A 16586-nucleotide genomic window follows, 5' to 3' on the forward strand; every position below is an offset into this window, starting at 1 on the left:
ATGCCATAAAAAAATTGTTTTAATTTAGAGAATAAGGTTTTTATTTTTTTTATTTTTAAAAGGAGTTGATTTCTTTTATTTATTTATTTATTTTTGGCTGCATTGGGTCTTCGATGCTGTGTGCACGCTTTCTCTAGTTGCGGCAAGCAGGGGCTGCTCTTCGTTGCGTGGGCTCTAGGTGTGCGGGCTTCAGTAATTGTGGCACATGGGCTTAGTAGTTGTGGCTTGCAGGCTCAGTAGTTGTGGCGCATGGGCTTAGTTGCTCTGCTGCACGTGGGATCTTCCCAGACCAGGGCTCAAACCCATGTCCCCTGCATTGGCAGGTGGATTCTTAACCACTGTGCCACCAGGGAAGTCCGAGAATAAGGTTTTTAGAATTAAAAACATGCTAGCAGAAATAAGAATGTCACTAGAAGGTGACAAGTATTGTATCAAAAATACAATAGAGGAAATGTTTCAGACAGCTGAACAAAATGACAGGAGATAGAAAATGTAAGAGACAAAACTGGTACGAGACTGATCAAGAGAGCCCAAATTGTCAATCAAGAGGACCTCCAGAAAAAAAGGACAGGAAATTATGAAAAAGGAAAAGAAAATTTCCCAAACTGAGGCGTATGAACCTCTAGATTTAAAAGGACCACTAACTGCCCAGTTCAATGAATTAAAAAATGATCCACACCAACATAAATTGTGACAAAATTTCAGGACACCTGAGCAAAAGAGAAGTCCTCAAAAGCATACAAAAGATCAGGAATTAGAATGGCACAGAGAGATAGGAAGTTAGAGGACAATGGGCAAATGCCTACAGCTTCTGAGAGGACAGGATTGTCACCTGGAATTTCATACCCTGATAAACTACCAGTCACATGTGAGAGTATAATGAAGACTTTTTCAAACAGGCAAGGCAATGAAAATTTTATCTTCTATTCATTCTTTCTCATGAAGCAACAGAAAGATGTGCTCCATCAACTCAGAGTGAAAAGACACAGGGTCTAGAAAATGAGAAACTCAAACAGGAGACTGTAGGAACCCCCAAACAATGCTGAACAGAAGCTACATGGTTACAGTTGCACAGAAGCCGAGAGATCAGTCAGCGCAGGTCACAGAGTAGGACAACTCCAAAGGATTGTTTAAAAAAAGGTGGGGGGACCCATTATTTACTTGATATGACTGTCCTGCAAAGAGCATGATTTAGCGTGTTATTTAGAATTATGAAGGCAAATATGAAAAAATACAATGAGAAGATTTGAAAACTGTTCTTCTGGATAGTGGGAATTGGAGATCAGGAGGACCTTGGGGAGGTGACTATTATTTTTGTTTTAATCCTGTATTTCTATTTGATTTTTAAAATTGTATTCATGTAATTACTTCAATACAGCCAAAAAAAAAAAAAAAGTAAAAGGTAAGAGGCCTAGAAATTGAAGTTCACAAATACCAAAGCTACTCCTGGCTCAAATTCTTCCCTGATACGCTAAGGGATGTGACTGTGATTGCTGTGTGAGGTCAGAGCGTGGGGCTCGGACTCCGAGGGGTCACCTCAGGTCCAGAGCACAGTCTTCCAGCCCTGCAGGTCTGGACCTAATATAAAGGGATGCTAGACCCCCTGAAAACTTGCGTACCATGTGAATTTGTGAGAGACTGTGGCAGAAGCCCAGTTTAGTAGTTTATAGTGAGAAATACAACTGTCCAGGATGTTTGGAAATCCGTGTAGCAAGTCTGCACATCCTCTTTCTTTAATAGAGAAACATACTCCAGAAGCCCAATTACATTCAGAACGTTGCTTGATAAAGAGGGACTCAAAGTGAAGGGCGTTACACAGTCCTCAGAAATATTTCAGTAAGATCACGATAGCCTGGTAAGTCACGCTGCTCCTTTAATAGCTACCGAAGATCAGCGAACTTTTTCTGTGAAGGGCCAGATATTCAATGTTTTCAGCTTTGCAGACCATCTCTGCTGCAAACAGTTAATGCGACGGTTACAGAGGAGCCACAGATGGCAAGTAAACAACAGCGTGGCTGTGGCCCAACTTTATCTGGGTCCATGCAGACGAGAGCTTGGTTAGCCCTGCCTGTTAGACCTCTGTCCCCTGACAGTCTGAGAGACTTACAAATTCTTTTTCTTTTTTTTACTTTTATTTGCATTTATTTTTTGTGACATTTATTCCCGGGCCATAAGGTTTTATTTCTTCAGTTTCTTCTGGGATATCTTTTTCTTCTGGGCAACCTCTTCTTTGGGTTTAGTAACAACCTGCTCTTTTTCAGTAAGGATCATCTCAGTGTGGCAGGGAGAGCTCATGTATGGGTTAATCCGACCACGAGCTCTGGAAGTCCTGAGCCACATCTTGGGGGCTTTATTCACCTGGATGTGTTCAATGACCAGAGAATCTACATCTAAGCCCTTAAGTTCAGCATTACTCTCTGCATTTCTGAGCATGTGCAGTAAAAATTCAGCACTCTTTTTGGGCCACTGACCCGTACATCCAGCCCCAATGTTTGGCCTGGGCACACCTACCAACCCCACCATTGTAACGACGGAATGGCACACGTTGCTTCTTTAAAGTGACATCCTTCAGATGTCATCTAGGTGGCTTTTCAAATATGCATACCCTTAATGTCCTGGGCAGTTTCACGAGTGTTCTTAAAGTGAACATGAAGATTTGAACCTCTTGACTTGCATGATTTTGTGGGGTTTTCTGGGTCAAGTGAATAGCGAACCATTTTTAGAGGTAACCTCAGGGCGCTTACCGGAAAAAGGAGACTTACAAATTCTTATTCTCTGATTCTCCTTTCTTTAACTTTCTTCATTTCAATAATCTCATAATGTCTTTAACCTCTGAGACTAGAGAAAAATTGATCTAGTTTTAGTTCTAAATGATAGCATCTGGGTTAGGTAAAGGAAACATCTTAAGGTCAGTAGTGGATCAGCCTCCACATCAGCTTGCATCAAAGTTATTTAGGGGACGTTTTTCACAGAGGCAATGGGGCATACCAGTGAGAATGTAAGTTCTCCTGTCTTTCAGAGAGCAGAAATTCCTTCCTTCCTCTCTTCCCTCCACCTCCCCTCCCTTGTTTTAAGCCTCTATAGTTTTGGTCAGCATTGCTAGACTTTTCTTTACCTACATGGTATACAGATCTTTTTGAGATACATCATTATAAGCACCGTGTGATACGCAGCTTTCCTCTGAAATGTGCTCATTGGGAGAAAAGGCTGCCAGTATCAAGTGTGAACCAGTGTTGAGCTGAGTTGTACGACTGGTGAGCTGCGTTCACAGTCATTTAGGCTCCTTCTGGAGGGAAAGCACACGGCACACACTGAAGGGTGTCTGGGCCAACCCTTGCTAAGATGCTTCCTAGACCCTGCTTCAACCTCATGGGGGGAGCATGACGCTATTCCTAAATGATAAAGGAAAGTATTTTCCTTAATCCCTCGGAGTTACAGAGCCCATAACCCAATGCAAGGCACATTTTCAGAGGAATGGCAGAGGGCCTGATAATTCCGGAATGGTAATTGCTCACTTGTCCTAACCCCCAGTATTAATTCCACAAACCAGCTTGCTTGGGGTTTTATCCTGCGATTCCCCAGGATATGTTTTTGAACCACTTACTCCCTTTTAGAAATTCATGTCTTATTGATCCAGAGCAGTGGCTTCTCATGGATCTCCGGGCCCAATGAGAGTTATAAAGTTGAAGGAGATTTCGGCCATTCATGTACTCATTAACAGGCCAGCTGCTCTGGAAAAATAAAATTTCATCATTTAGGAAATATTTTACACCCTCTGTGTGCCAGGCACTGTTCTAAGTGGTAGGAACTTCACTGTTAACAAAACGAAAATCTGTGCCTCGCTCTAGGAAAACTTAAGTTCTGTGTGGTGCAGAGTGAGGGAACACACACACGAGTCAGGTGGTGATGAGAGCTAGTAACAAAAATAAAGTAGGACAAAAGGATAGACATCTAGGGACTTCCCTGGTGGTCCAGTGGTTAAGAATCCACCTTCCAATGCAGGGGACACAGGTTTGATCCCTGGTCAGGGGATCTTGGAACTTTTCTGTTCCAAGTCCAAGGGATTAATGGATGCCAAATAGACAAATACAGAATCTGAGAACTAAGATCCCACATAACCACGCACTACAACTAGAGAGAAACCTGCAGTGAAGAGCCCGTGTGCCCTAATGAAGGCCCGGTGCACCCAAAAAAAAAAAAAAAAAAAAAAAAGGAGAGGGGTGGACTTCCCTGGTGGCGCAGTGGTTAAGAATCCACCTGCCAATGCAGGGGACACAGGTTGGAGCCCTGGTCCGGGAAGATCCCACATGCTGCGGAGCAACTAAGCCCATGCACCACAATTGCTGAGCCTGTGTGCCACAACTACTGAAGCCCATGTGCCTAGAGCCTGTGCTCCACAACACAGAGAAGCCACTGCAATGAGAAGCCCGTGCACTGCAACAAAGAGTAGCCCCCGCTCACCACAACTGGAGATAGCCCGCGTGCAGCAATGAAGACCCAACACAGTCAAAAATAAATAAATAAATTAATTAAAAAGACAAAAAACACAAAGCAAAACAAAAAAAAGGATAGACAGCTAGTTAGGCTAGATAGGCATGCTAGTTAGATGCGTGCTCAGGGAAGCCTTGCTTGGATGTCGTGATGTCTGAGCAGAGACTTCAATGCAGTGAGAGAGGAGCCATGTGGACACAGGGGAAGAGGGCTCCCGGCAGAGGAAACAACGACTGTAAAAGGCCCCAAGGGCTGATCAGTCTCAGTTGTACCCACCATGGATTTCAATTTATGTAGGTGACCGAGTGATGACGTGGAAATGCTAATGGCATTGAAAGAAAAACGCATTGCTTACAGTTCCTGGGGGGATGGTGCATGCCACGCCACACAGGGCCACACCGGGAGGAACCGGGTTCGGTCACAAGGCAGAAGTGGAGTGAGGGGAAAGCCTCCCTGCCACAGCCTTGAATGGGGTTTCCACAGCAAAGGCAGAGGAAGCAGCAGAGGCGTGGCTAGTCTGAGTCATGTAGGCGGGCTCTGGCTATAGAGGTGGGCACTGGCCCTGGGGTGATTTAGGGCAAGGAAAACATCGGCTTGGTGTGTGAGAGTTAGACAAGGAAGTGGTTCAGAGCGTGGACTCCAGATCACAGCGAAGGGTAAGCAACTTTGAGCTTTGGTGCTGTGCTTAACGGATGCCAAATAGACAAGTACAGAATCCGAGAAAACACAGAACATTATCATGTAGGGTCTCGCAGATCATGTTAAAATTCCTACCGTGGGAAAGATGGACGCATCTGGGAGAGTCAGGAGTCCTTCCAATCACCAGTGACCTGTGTGAGAGTGACAAAGGTGAGCGCCAACTGCTTATACTCAGTTTTTAAGATTCTTACTACCTCCTGACTTATCTTAGGCTCTATCCCTACACTCATTTGTACAGCTGCTTACAAGTTTTAGCTGACCATTCTTGGTATTATTTAGCACATTTTGCTTTTTCTTTCTGGCTTTTTTTTTTTTTTTCTGTTCCAAGTCCTATTTTTCTTTCTGTTCCAAGAAAAGTAACAGGAGAATTTGTACCCATGCACTTTCTAGAACAAGACGGATGACGGCAAAGATGCCAGGGAGAGCCTATGCTGTATGATTTGTCATTAAGCTTTCATTTCATGGAAGAATGTATCATGAGATTCACACTCACATACAAGGACAATTTAAGGTTCATTTGTGAACTTACAGATGCTTCTTAAAAAAATTAAAGATGTCTCTCAAAGCCTGGCTGTCTGACCAGCTTTGTCTTTTGTTCATTTGTTTTCACCACAATTAAAAACCACAGTAATTATTCAAATGCAAAGAACCGTAACGGCAAGAACTGAGGTTTGAGCCTTGGAAAATGAACACTTTGCTTCCCACTTGCTGCATGCTGGCTTATTTCATCTGCTGAGAGCAAAAAGGCTAAATAAATAATGTCTTCCTAGAGCTGCCTCAGTTCAGATGACAAAGAAGCGTCAGTTGTAGATTCAGTCACAGAAACCTCAGAATTTGATTCATTTGGCAGGTATTGGTTGGGCATTTACTGTGTGCCTGGTACACACAGAGGACGTAGTGTTGAATGAAACAAACATGGTCCCTGGCCTCATGGAACTTAGGTCTAGTGGGGGAGACATTTAAAAAGGAAAAACAGGACTTCCCTTGTGGCACAGTGGTTAAGAATCTGCCTGCCAATGCAGGGGACACGGGTTCAAGCCCTGGTCCCAGAAGATCCCACATGCCGCGGAGCAACAAAGCCCGTGTGCCACAACTACTGAGCCTGCGCTCTAGAGCCTGCAAGCCACAACTACTAAGCCCACGTGCCGCAACTACTGAAGCCCGTGCGCCTAGAGCCCGTGCACCGCAACGAAGAGCAGCCCCTGCTTGCCACAACTAGAGAAAGCCTGCGCACAGCAATGAAGACCCAATGCAGCCAAAAATCAAAAAAAAGGAAAAACACCTAACGACGTTTATAACTATAACTTGTGATATGTGCCAGAAAGGAAAAGTAAAGAGGGGAATGTAATTTAGACTTGGAGGAGGTATCTCAGGAGGCCTCTTTGAAGAAATGTTACTTGATCAGGCCCTTAAAAGATGAACAGGAATTTCCAGTTATCTATTACTGTGTGATAAACCATCCCAAACTCAGCGACTTAGAATACCATTTTATTATGCTCAGAAGTTCTATAGGTCAGGATTTCAAACAAGGCATGGTGATTGTGGCTTATGTCTGCTCTACAATGTGTAGGGTCTGAGCCAGGAAAATGTGAGGGTCTGGCAGTAACTCAAACAACCGGGGGCTGGAATCATCTCTAGGCCACCTCATGCACATGGCTGGGGCTGTATTGGGCTGAATAGTGGTTCCCAAAGAGATAATGTCAAGTCCTAATCCCCAGTACCTGTGAATTTGGCCTTATTTGAAAAAAGGGTCTTTGAAGATGTAATCACAGTTAAGGATCTTGAAATGCTATCATCCTGGGTTTAGGGTGGGCCCTAAAGCCAATAACTGTTGTCCTTTAAGAGAAAGGAGAGAATTGAGAAGAGGAGAAACATGGGGGAAAGTGATGTGAAGGTGGAGGCAGAGATTGGGCTGATGTGTCAACAAGCCAGGGAACAGCAAGGATTGTCAGATACCACCAGAAATTAGGAGAGAGGAATGGAACAGATTCTCTTAGAGACTCAGAGCACGGCAACACCTGCCGACACCTTGATTTCAGATTTCTGGCAGATTTCAGAACTGCAAGGGAGTGGATTTCTGTTGTTTTAAGCCCCCAGGTTGGTAGTAATTCATTATGGCAGCCACAGGAAACTAGTATGGTACCTAGGCTGGGATGACTCAAAGGATGAAGCAGCTACGTGTGGGCCTCTTTATGTGGCTTTGGCTTCTCATAGGATGGTGAGTAGGTTCTGTGAAGGAGCTTCCTGAAAGCAAGTGTCCTAGGACCATGACCTTAAAGAGACCAGGGCAGAAGCTGCAAGGTTTCTTCTTACCTAGCCTCAGAGGTCACATTAAAATGACTTCTGTCGGGCTTCCCTGGTGGCACAGTGGTTGAGAGTCTGCCTGCTGATGCAGGGGACACAGGTTTGAGCCCTGGTCTGAGAAGATCCCACATGCCGCGGAGCAACTGGGCCCGTGAGCCGCAACTACTGAGCCTGCGCGTCTGGAGCCTGTGCTCCGCAACAAGAGAGGCCGCGATAGTGAGAGGCCCGCGCACCGCGATGAAGAGTGGCCCCCGCTTGCCACAACTAGAGAAAGCCCTCGCACAGAAATGAAGACCCAACACAGCAAAAATAAATAAATTACTAAACTCCTACCCCCAACATCTAAAAACAACAACAACAAAAAATCACTTCTGTCATATAGTCACAAGCCCAACCAAATTCAAAGAGAGGGGATATAGACCCCATCTCTCAGTTAGAGGTGTGTCAAAGAATCAGCGACCACGTTCTAAAACCACCTCAACGAGTAAGTTATGTGTCCCAGGGAGCAGAGGGGTCGAGACCTGTACTGTCCATCCTGGCAGCTGCTAGTCACGTGTAGCTGTTTAAAACATAAATTAATCTAAAATTAAGTAAAATTAGCAATTTATATTCTCAGACATACCAGCCACATTTCAAGTATTCAGTACTTGTGGCTAGTGGCTATCATATCGGACAACACAGATAAGAACATTTCCATCATGCAGGAGGTGCTATTGGACAGCCCTGCCCTAGACTGAGGGAAGAGCATGGGTCAAGGCTCTGAGCTGGAAAATAAATTAGCTTATAAGCAAAATAGAAAAAAAGTTGGCTGTAAGGGCTAGGTCTGATGCTGTGTGCCCACTGCACGTGTAGCTCATAACAGGTCCTCACAAGGTATGTATGTTATGAAGGAACACAGGCATAACGCTGCAGTATACCCTGTGCCAGGCCAGAGAAGAGTGGTATGAGATTGGACAAGTAGACAGGGGTCAGATCACACCGGGGCCTTTCTGACCATTTAAAGGAGTCTAGGGCTTCCCTGGTGGCGCAGTGGTTGAGAGTCCGTCTGCCGATGCAGGGGACGCGGGTTCGTGCCCCGGTCCGGGAAGATCCCACATGCCGCGGAGCGGCTGGACCAGTGAGCCACAGCCGCTGACCCTGCGTGTCCGGAGCCTGTGCTTCGCAACGGGAGAGGCCACAACAGTGAGAGGCCCGCATACCGCAAATAAATAAATAAAGGAGTCTATATTTTATTCTAAGTGAAATAGAACTTGCCCAATATATTGCTTTGTACTTTGAATATTTATGAGAGGCCTAAAAAGAAGCAGATTTATTGTGGTTAGTTGGTATATTTGTTAGTAAAACGTTCTGCTACAAGAGACAGAAATCCAAAAGTCACAAAGGCTTCAGCAAATTAGAAATCTATTTTTCTCTTAGTTTACGTAAATGTCGGCTGCTGTCGTTACGGGAGCTGCTCCAGGTATTTGCTCACAACCCCCCAACCCTCACCTTTAGCAGGAGTGTCCTTGCTCAAAACCTGCCAACTCCCACCTTGGGCAGGAGTTAACATAAATCTTCAAGTTAAAGGCCCCAGAGATAAGAAGGAAGCTACAGACAAAAAACCAGGTGGAACCACCTGGGACGAAGATGGCCACGAATCTGACCTCTAACAGACCCTGAGTCTCATTACACCTTGATTTTACTACATTCGCATATTAAATGGCATACCTACCAGCGACCATGACTGGACATTAAGGACCGAAAAAGGGTAAAAAGGTGGTGGCAACCCACTCCCTTGGAAGAAGCCTTTCCCGGTAAACTAATTCATCTGCTTCGCCATCATTAGCCTCCCTCCTCCTCCCTTTACTCTTTAAAATTAAATCCCTCTCACCAGCGGGGTGAGAAGTTGATCTGAACTTAGTTCCCGTTTCTCCATTCTTTGGTCACCGAATAAAGCTTGTGCCGTGTTGATCTCAGCTTCCGTCGTTATTTGGCTGCTCGAACACGAAAGGAAAAAGAACTCTTCTCTGCCAAGGCAGAGAGCCTCAGCTCTCGGGCTAGGGCCTGAGCAGGGCCCATAAGACTTAACTCGGTAACACTATGGTGACTCTGCAGTCATCAGGAACCCAGGCTATCGGTTGAGGCTTCCACCTCATTGTCTAAGATGTCTACTTTGATCCAGCTATTATATCTGCTTTCCAGCCAGTAGGCAAGAGAAAAGGGGAGATGGAGAGCCGCTGCCCCTCATATCCAGGGCGAGCTCACAGCCAGATCCTTAATTACCTTTGCGAAACCCTTTTTTCCAAATGAGGTCATATTCACAGTTACGGGGGTGAGGGCTTAGACACCTGCTTGAAGTAAGGACACTACACCCCACTGGCCAGTACTCTGTCATAAGACCACATCTACCTTGCAAGAGAGGCTGGGAAATATAATCTTTATTCTGGGGAGCATGTGCTCAGCTAAAAAGGAGAGTTCTATTACTATGGAAGAAGCAGAGGTAAGATGTAAGGGGCAGCAACTATCAATCTCTGGCATCATTGTGAAACAGAAGGGAAGGGGGCAGGGCACAACCTTTAAAAGAATGACATAGCCATTGAGCATATGACAAAGACTGATTAGAACAAACTAGGTCCAAGATGGTGGAAGATTCGACTTCTAGTAGACCTTAAGCCTCATTATACACTTGTTTAATATGTTAGCATGCTAAATGACAGCTCTGAGGCTTATCATAAAAGGCCAAAAATTGGGCAGTGGCCCAATTTCTGGAAATCCCCATCCTTCACCCAAAATAGTTGGAATAATCCTCCCACTCACTAGCCTATGAAATTACCGAGCCCATAAAAACTAACCACCCTTATATCTCTCTAAATAAATCCACTTCTTACCTATTACTTTATCTCTCACTGAATTCTTTCTGGGATGAGACATAAAGAACCTGAGCTTCATCAAGTCCTGAGACCAGGTGTGTGATATCAATTAAAAGACCGCGGGTGCGGGCTTCCCTCGTGGCGCAGTGGTTGAGAGTCCGCCTGCCGATGCGGGGGACGCGGGTTTGTGCCCCGGTCCGGGAAGATCCTACATGCCGCGGAGCAGCTGGGCCCGTAAGCCATGGCCGCTGAGCCTGCGCGTCCGGAGCCTGTGCTCCGCAACGGGAGAGGCCACGTTGTGCTATTTCAGTTGTATGCACATATGCATTTCCCACTAGAACACGAGCTCCTGGAGGAGAGGGAGCCAGTTTTATCCTCAATCCCCAGCATCTAGCATATAATAACCCCATCATTGATTGTGTGTTAGTTACCTACTTGCTCAATTTTAAGGTTGTTTACTAATTCCAACATCTTTTTCACAAAGATTTATTTCCTAGAAGCCACACCTTCTTTTCCCCCTCTACTTGCTGGAAGTATAAGGGGACTTTTCTCTAGTCTTCACCCTGAGAATCTGATGCAGCTTCAGGAAATAAACAAAAGAGTAGAGGTCCCCTAGAAGTACCCCCATTGCCACCCCCACCCTTGGAATTTTTAACTCTCAAGCTAGTCCACCCTGAGCCTCCGGCAATTTGTCACTTACACTGAAGTGTTCCCACTGGTATTGGCTCCCGCTGTGGACTTGTGCTCCTGGTAGGTTGTGATTCTCTGTTTTTTCTTGTCTCTCCAATTTTCAGGGTGATGGTTGCCTTGTGACCTCAGTTTTCTGAGGGATGTAGGAAGAGTTGTTGATTTTCAGTTTGCTCAGCTTTTTTCTTTTTGAGATGAGGATTTGGGAAGTGGAAGGATTGGTAGGAGGAAAATAAAAGAGAGAGAAAACGCAAGTGACAGCAAGGAGAGGCAGGAAGCACAAGGAAGGAAGATGCTTACAAGCCAGGAGCCCCACCTTCCTGTGACCACCTCACTTCCTCCATCTGGCCAGGGATTCATGCAACTGACCACCCAATTCCTGCTGCTGCTTCAGCCTCCAAAGTAGTATTTTTCAACTCTGACTGTTCATTAGAATCAGCTGGGGAGCTTTTATAACTGCCTGCACCTACCTCTCCCCTAATTAGAAGCACCTTAGGTGGCTGTAATGTGCAATTGGTTTTGAGAACCAGTGATCTAGATTCTTGCTACTCAAAGGGTGGTCCACGGACCAGCAGCATTGGCACCACCTGTTAGCTTGTTAGAAAGGCAGCATCTTGGGACCTACCCTAGACCTACCCAATCAGAAGTTGCATTTTAACAAGATCCGTGTGGGATGTGTATGCATGTTTGAGAAGAAATGACGAGGTGATCCTCCTACACCTGCGCTTCTGGCTGTCCTCATGAAGCAGCCAGCTCCCTGGGAAGTGCTACGTGAACTAGGCATCCTGCTGATCGTATCATAGCAGTGGAGAAGTCCAAAGCAGCCAGTATAGCTGGTGTGCCTGCTGTGATTCCCCAAGGCTAATATATTTGAAACGGAGAGAATTAGGTCGCCCAGCAGCAGGAGGGGCTTGGGCCCTTTAGTCTGAATCACCAACGCTGGGTTCATTAACTTCTGGGCCCACCAGAGTCAAATCGTTCTCATTGAATATGTTATAGTTGAAGAGTTGGGGTTAGCTTGGAGGCCGGGGTTGGAAGCAGGCCAAAGGGACTGAGCAGAAAAGTAAATAAAGCAGGAGGCCAAGAGGAATGACCACTGGGTCCAGGTGAGGGAAGGAAGACTAGAGGTCATCAGTTTCGTGGGGGAGGAGCACGGCAGTGAGGCTCGTGGACTCAAACAGGAATGCCTGGGAGTGGATGACTAGAGAGGGGAAATGCAACAGATCGGTCCCAAATCCCGACTCTACCTGAGCCACATGGATGTAGTCCTTCAACCGTTTACTTCGTAAGCTCTCGTCGCCTTCTTCCCTACAGGATCTCAGTACTTTGTGGAATAAAATAATAATAGGCATGTGCCTGGCACTTTACTGCTCACAAGGACTGGAGTATAAAGTACAGGTAGGGTGCAGGGGCTAAGAGCTTAGACTTTGGAGCCATATGGCCTGAGTTCCAACCTCAGCTCTGCTACTTACTAGCTGATGATATTGGGCAAGTCAGCTGACCTCCTTGGGGGTACCTCCTCATCTACAAAATAAGGGTGATAATGGCACCCAGCCTTATAAGGGTAAATGAGAATGGATGTGAAGCAAACAGAACATGTACACACACATATATGGTATATTATTTAATGTGATATATGTGTATATTAAATAATATAAACAAGGAGTTGGGACCTAATTCTTCTGACTTCTTCTGTTTGAGGATTGCCCACCATTTGGTGTCACCTGTCTAGGTTCCTTCAAGAGTGCTAAATGAGAGAACACTCAAAAAGTTATTTTAACCAAATCACTGTGCAGACCTTGTTTGGATCCTGATTTAAGCAAACGGTGGATACAAATATTTGATACAACTGGGAAATTTTGAAAATGGACTTGGTGTTAGATATTAAGGAATTATTCTTAATTTTGTTAGGTATGATAATGGCGTGGAGGTTATGTCAAAAAAAAGATCCTTAGCAGTTAGATTACGTTCATATCGAAGTATTAGATCAAGCCATCTCACATTGCCAATATTTGACCATATAGCTTAAATATGGACAAAACAGGCATTTGTCTGACACCTTACTTTTTACCAGGACCAGTGCATAAAGCACAGGGGCTAAGTGAAATAATATAACGTCTGGGGTTTTCTTTTGAAATATTTCTAAGGAAAAAACGGTGGAGAGATAGACAGATGAAACAAGATTGTCAAAATGTGAATAATTGTGAGGCTGGGTGATGGACTGTGGGAATTCATTATGCCAGACTCTCTACTTTTGTGTTTGTTTGCAACTTTCCATAATAAAATTATTTTAAAGTTTTGTTTGATGGTTTCTTTGTTGTTGTTGTTTGTTTGACGGTTTTTGACTGTGTATTAGTATTTTTGACTACAATGGAAAGAAACCCAATTTAACCTTGCTTAAACAAAAGAAGGGATTTGACTGGGCTGGGATTTAACTGACCAGAGGGCAGCATAGAGCTGGTCTCAGGGAAGACTGGATTCACTGCCTTGAATACCTTCTCTTTGTCCTTCTCTATTTCTTCTCTGTTGCTTTTGGCAGATTCACTTCGTTGGCTGGTACAAACTTGGCCAGGTGTGGGGTGGAGAACTGCCCTTGAGGTATATCCTTGGGTTTTGTGATCAGAGAGGAACAAGAGGTTCTTATCCCTGGGCAGTAATTTGAAAAGTCCCAGGAGCCCCGATTGGCTTAGTTTAGGTCATGTGCCCACTCAGACCACTCACTGTGGCTGTGAGGGACTATAATTGGCCCACCCTGGGTCACCTGACCACCTCTGTAGCCAGGAGGGCTGTTTTCTGAAGACTTGGGAGGGATGGGTGGTGGGACAAGGGCTGAGCAGACAGAAATAGTAGCTACCTTTCTAAGTTTCTGGTTATTTGCACTAGTTTTTAGATTACAATCATCCTTTGATCACAGATCATGTCTTTTTCCTTTCCAGTGTCTGTCTCTCCCACCCCCAGTTTTTATTTTAAGGTTTGTGGAGCTGGTTGCAAGGCTTGTTGAAAAAAAATCAGCAGTTTCCATCTCTTCCCCCGTTTCCCTTCCTAGGAGGAGACTAGTTTCAGTTCTCTGAACTGGTTCTTTGGCTTTACTTGCACGTTTCTGAATGACATCCTTATACTCCTACACTTGATGTTTCAGTCTTAGGCATTACCTATTGATCACCACCATGGGAGATGATTTTGATATCTTTCACACACACCCACACTCCCCACCCCATGTGTTCACACTTTTTATCTCCCCAAGTTCCCAATAAATTATATCAGCATCGTGTTGATTAGATCAACATTTAAATAGTACATGATTAACATTATATGATTATGACTATGAAAACAGTACCTCCAGTTAAGCCACAGCTGTGCCACTCATGTTTCTCCTTTGAGTTTATAATTTTTTCCCACAGACATTTATTCAGTCCTTAATTCTCAATGGTCTAATTTGCTTCTAAATAAATACACTCAGATTTACGAGGTATTCATTATATTCATCATCCTGAAGAAATCTCTAAAGCTTTCTGACCTACTCCGTTCTGAACTGGTTGCCATTTCCATTGGTACCCACCTTTCATCCTAGGATGTCCCTTCACCATCACCCTAGGGATCCCTTTCACCTCTTTCCATATTGGATTCCATATTTCCTGCACAAGTGGTCTTCTCAACAACAGTGAGTGAAACTACCTGTAAAACTGGATTAATAATAACCCTGAATAAAAAAATAATTAGTAGCCATTAAGACAAAATTAAATAATGGGTGAATGATTGCAATGTCCTAGAAAAACATCATTTAAGCTAGAGATCATGTTCTGCTGTTAGTAATAGAGAAGTGAGGTAACAGTAGCTTAAGGTACATGTCAGTTTTTTTCTCCCATAAAAAAAGACTGGAGGTAGGTAGTTTTGGGTGGTTCAAGTGGCATATTTTTATTCTATCCTTGCCTTATAACTTACACCCTCATGGTTTTAAAATGGCTGCTGAAATTCCAGCTATTACAAACACATTCCAGGGAGTATGAAAAAGTAAGGGAGGTGGGGGAAAGGCAAGCTAGGTAACTCACCTTTCAAGTGTGTTTTCAGCTGCCCTGTACAATGACTTCTGCTTTTTCTCATTTGCCACCATTAGTTGAAAGTGACTACATATTTAAGTTCATTTGGAGATCAAAAGAGAGGAACTATGGTTCAGGCATCCAAAATGGAGCTGGATGGCCATTTTGGATGTGGTTTCAGACACTTTCCTACATCACTGAGAATTTGAATCTTCTCTGAATTATATCAAACGCAAGGACACCACCAGCCATTTTTAAAACAATATCTGCTAGCTACAGACCTGTAGCTTCAAAGTTCTCTCCCTCTTCGCAACTGTGTAATCATTTCAGATCTCAACCAACCCTTGCTTAACAAACACCCTTACTTCTTGCCAGTTTCAATCCTAATTCATGACAATTTATCTAACCTTGTGGGGTTTTGCCTTTTTAAGCCTCCCCCATTTTGTAGTCCCAGGGAACATAATTCAAGTGCTTCTTGAAACTGTCTCCCTGGCTGCAGTCTTAACAACTCCCCGGTAAATGCCTACTTATTTCAGTCAGGTCTCCTTTTCTGAAATTTTAGTTAACAAAAGGAAGGCTGGGAATTAACAGTTGGTCATATTGTTGCTCAGAATTAAACCACAGAAGCCAGGGAGAATGGATCCTAGAAGGAACTAGCAGCTTTTAGATCCTTCCTGGAATGGAGCAGTCATCAAAATTTAAACTTCGAGAATAATACCGTTCTGAAAGAGCTCTTTACTAACCATACGTTAAACACCTTCTTTGATCTGTTAGAGGACTGGCTGCATCCTTGCTTTAGGCAAAGGTCTTTGCTTACCTTTGAGAATCAGACTAGCCATTCATCAGAATAAATAAATACAATTTATTTCACATAGGTTGAGGTTGTAGTTGATAGACACCAACCGACTGTCCTATACAATTCCTTGAGAGGGAGATTTGCAACATATATAAAAACCAATAAATTTTAAAAAATCCATTCTCTTCAGGATTGTCATTCCTCGCTCAGAAATAACGAAGTGATTCAAGAAAAGAAAAAGATTTATGTATAAAGCTGTTCACAGCACCATTATTTATGACAGAACGATAAAAGGAGTTTACAATCCAAATGTCCTACAATAAAGGAAGGACTGTGTGAATTATGGTATGACCATTAGATAGCCATAAAGGTCATGCAGCAACATGGGAAAGTGATTGAAAATATACTGGTAGTGGGAAGAAACAAAAAATGGATATGGGTATAGATAAGATTAGAAGGGCATTCAGAGAACTATAATGGTTTTGTCAGGATGTTAGAATTATGAATATGAATGATTTCTGTTTTATAGAAAACAGAATCATATGAATGATTCTGTTCTATAGAAAACAACAGCAATATCAACAACAAAAAAGTAAAATAAATGTACCCAGGTCATTGACCAAGATTTTTCCTCAGATTCTTTCCTATTTGTCCTCTGCATGATTTTGTCCACGATGCTCCCAGGAAGGACAGTGCTACTCTACGTGAAGGCCATACCTGAGG

The 16586-nt window shown here is 44.0% G+C and overlaps 1 pseudogene; it reads right to left on the reverse strand.

The window, feature by feature from the left end:
* Positions 1 to 2157: 2157 nt before the first annotated feature.
* Positions 2158 to 2717, reverse strand: LOC132518109 (large ribosomal subunit protein uL22-like; annotated as a pseudogene).
* Positions 2718 to 16586: the final 13869 nt, after the last annotated feature.

The sequence above is a fragment of the Lagenorhynchus albirostris genome, chromosome 3 (genome assembly GCF_949774975.1).
Source record: "Lagenorhynchus albirostris chromosome 3, mLagAlb1.1, whole genome shotgun sequence".
NCBI lineage: Eukaryota > Metazoa > Chordata > Mammalia > Artiodactyla > Delphinidae > Lagenorhynchus > Lagenorhynchus albirostris.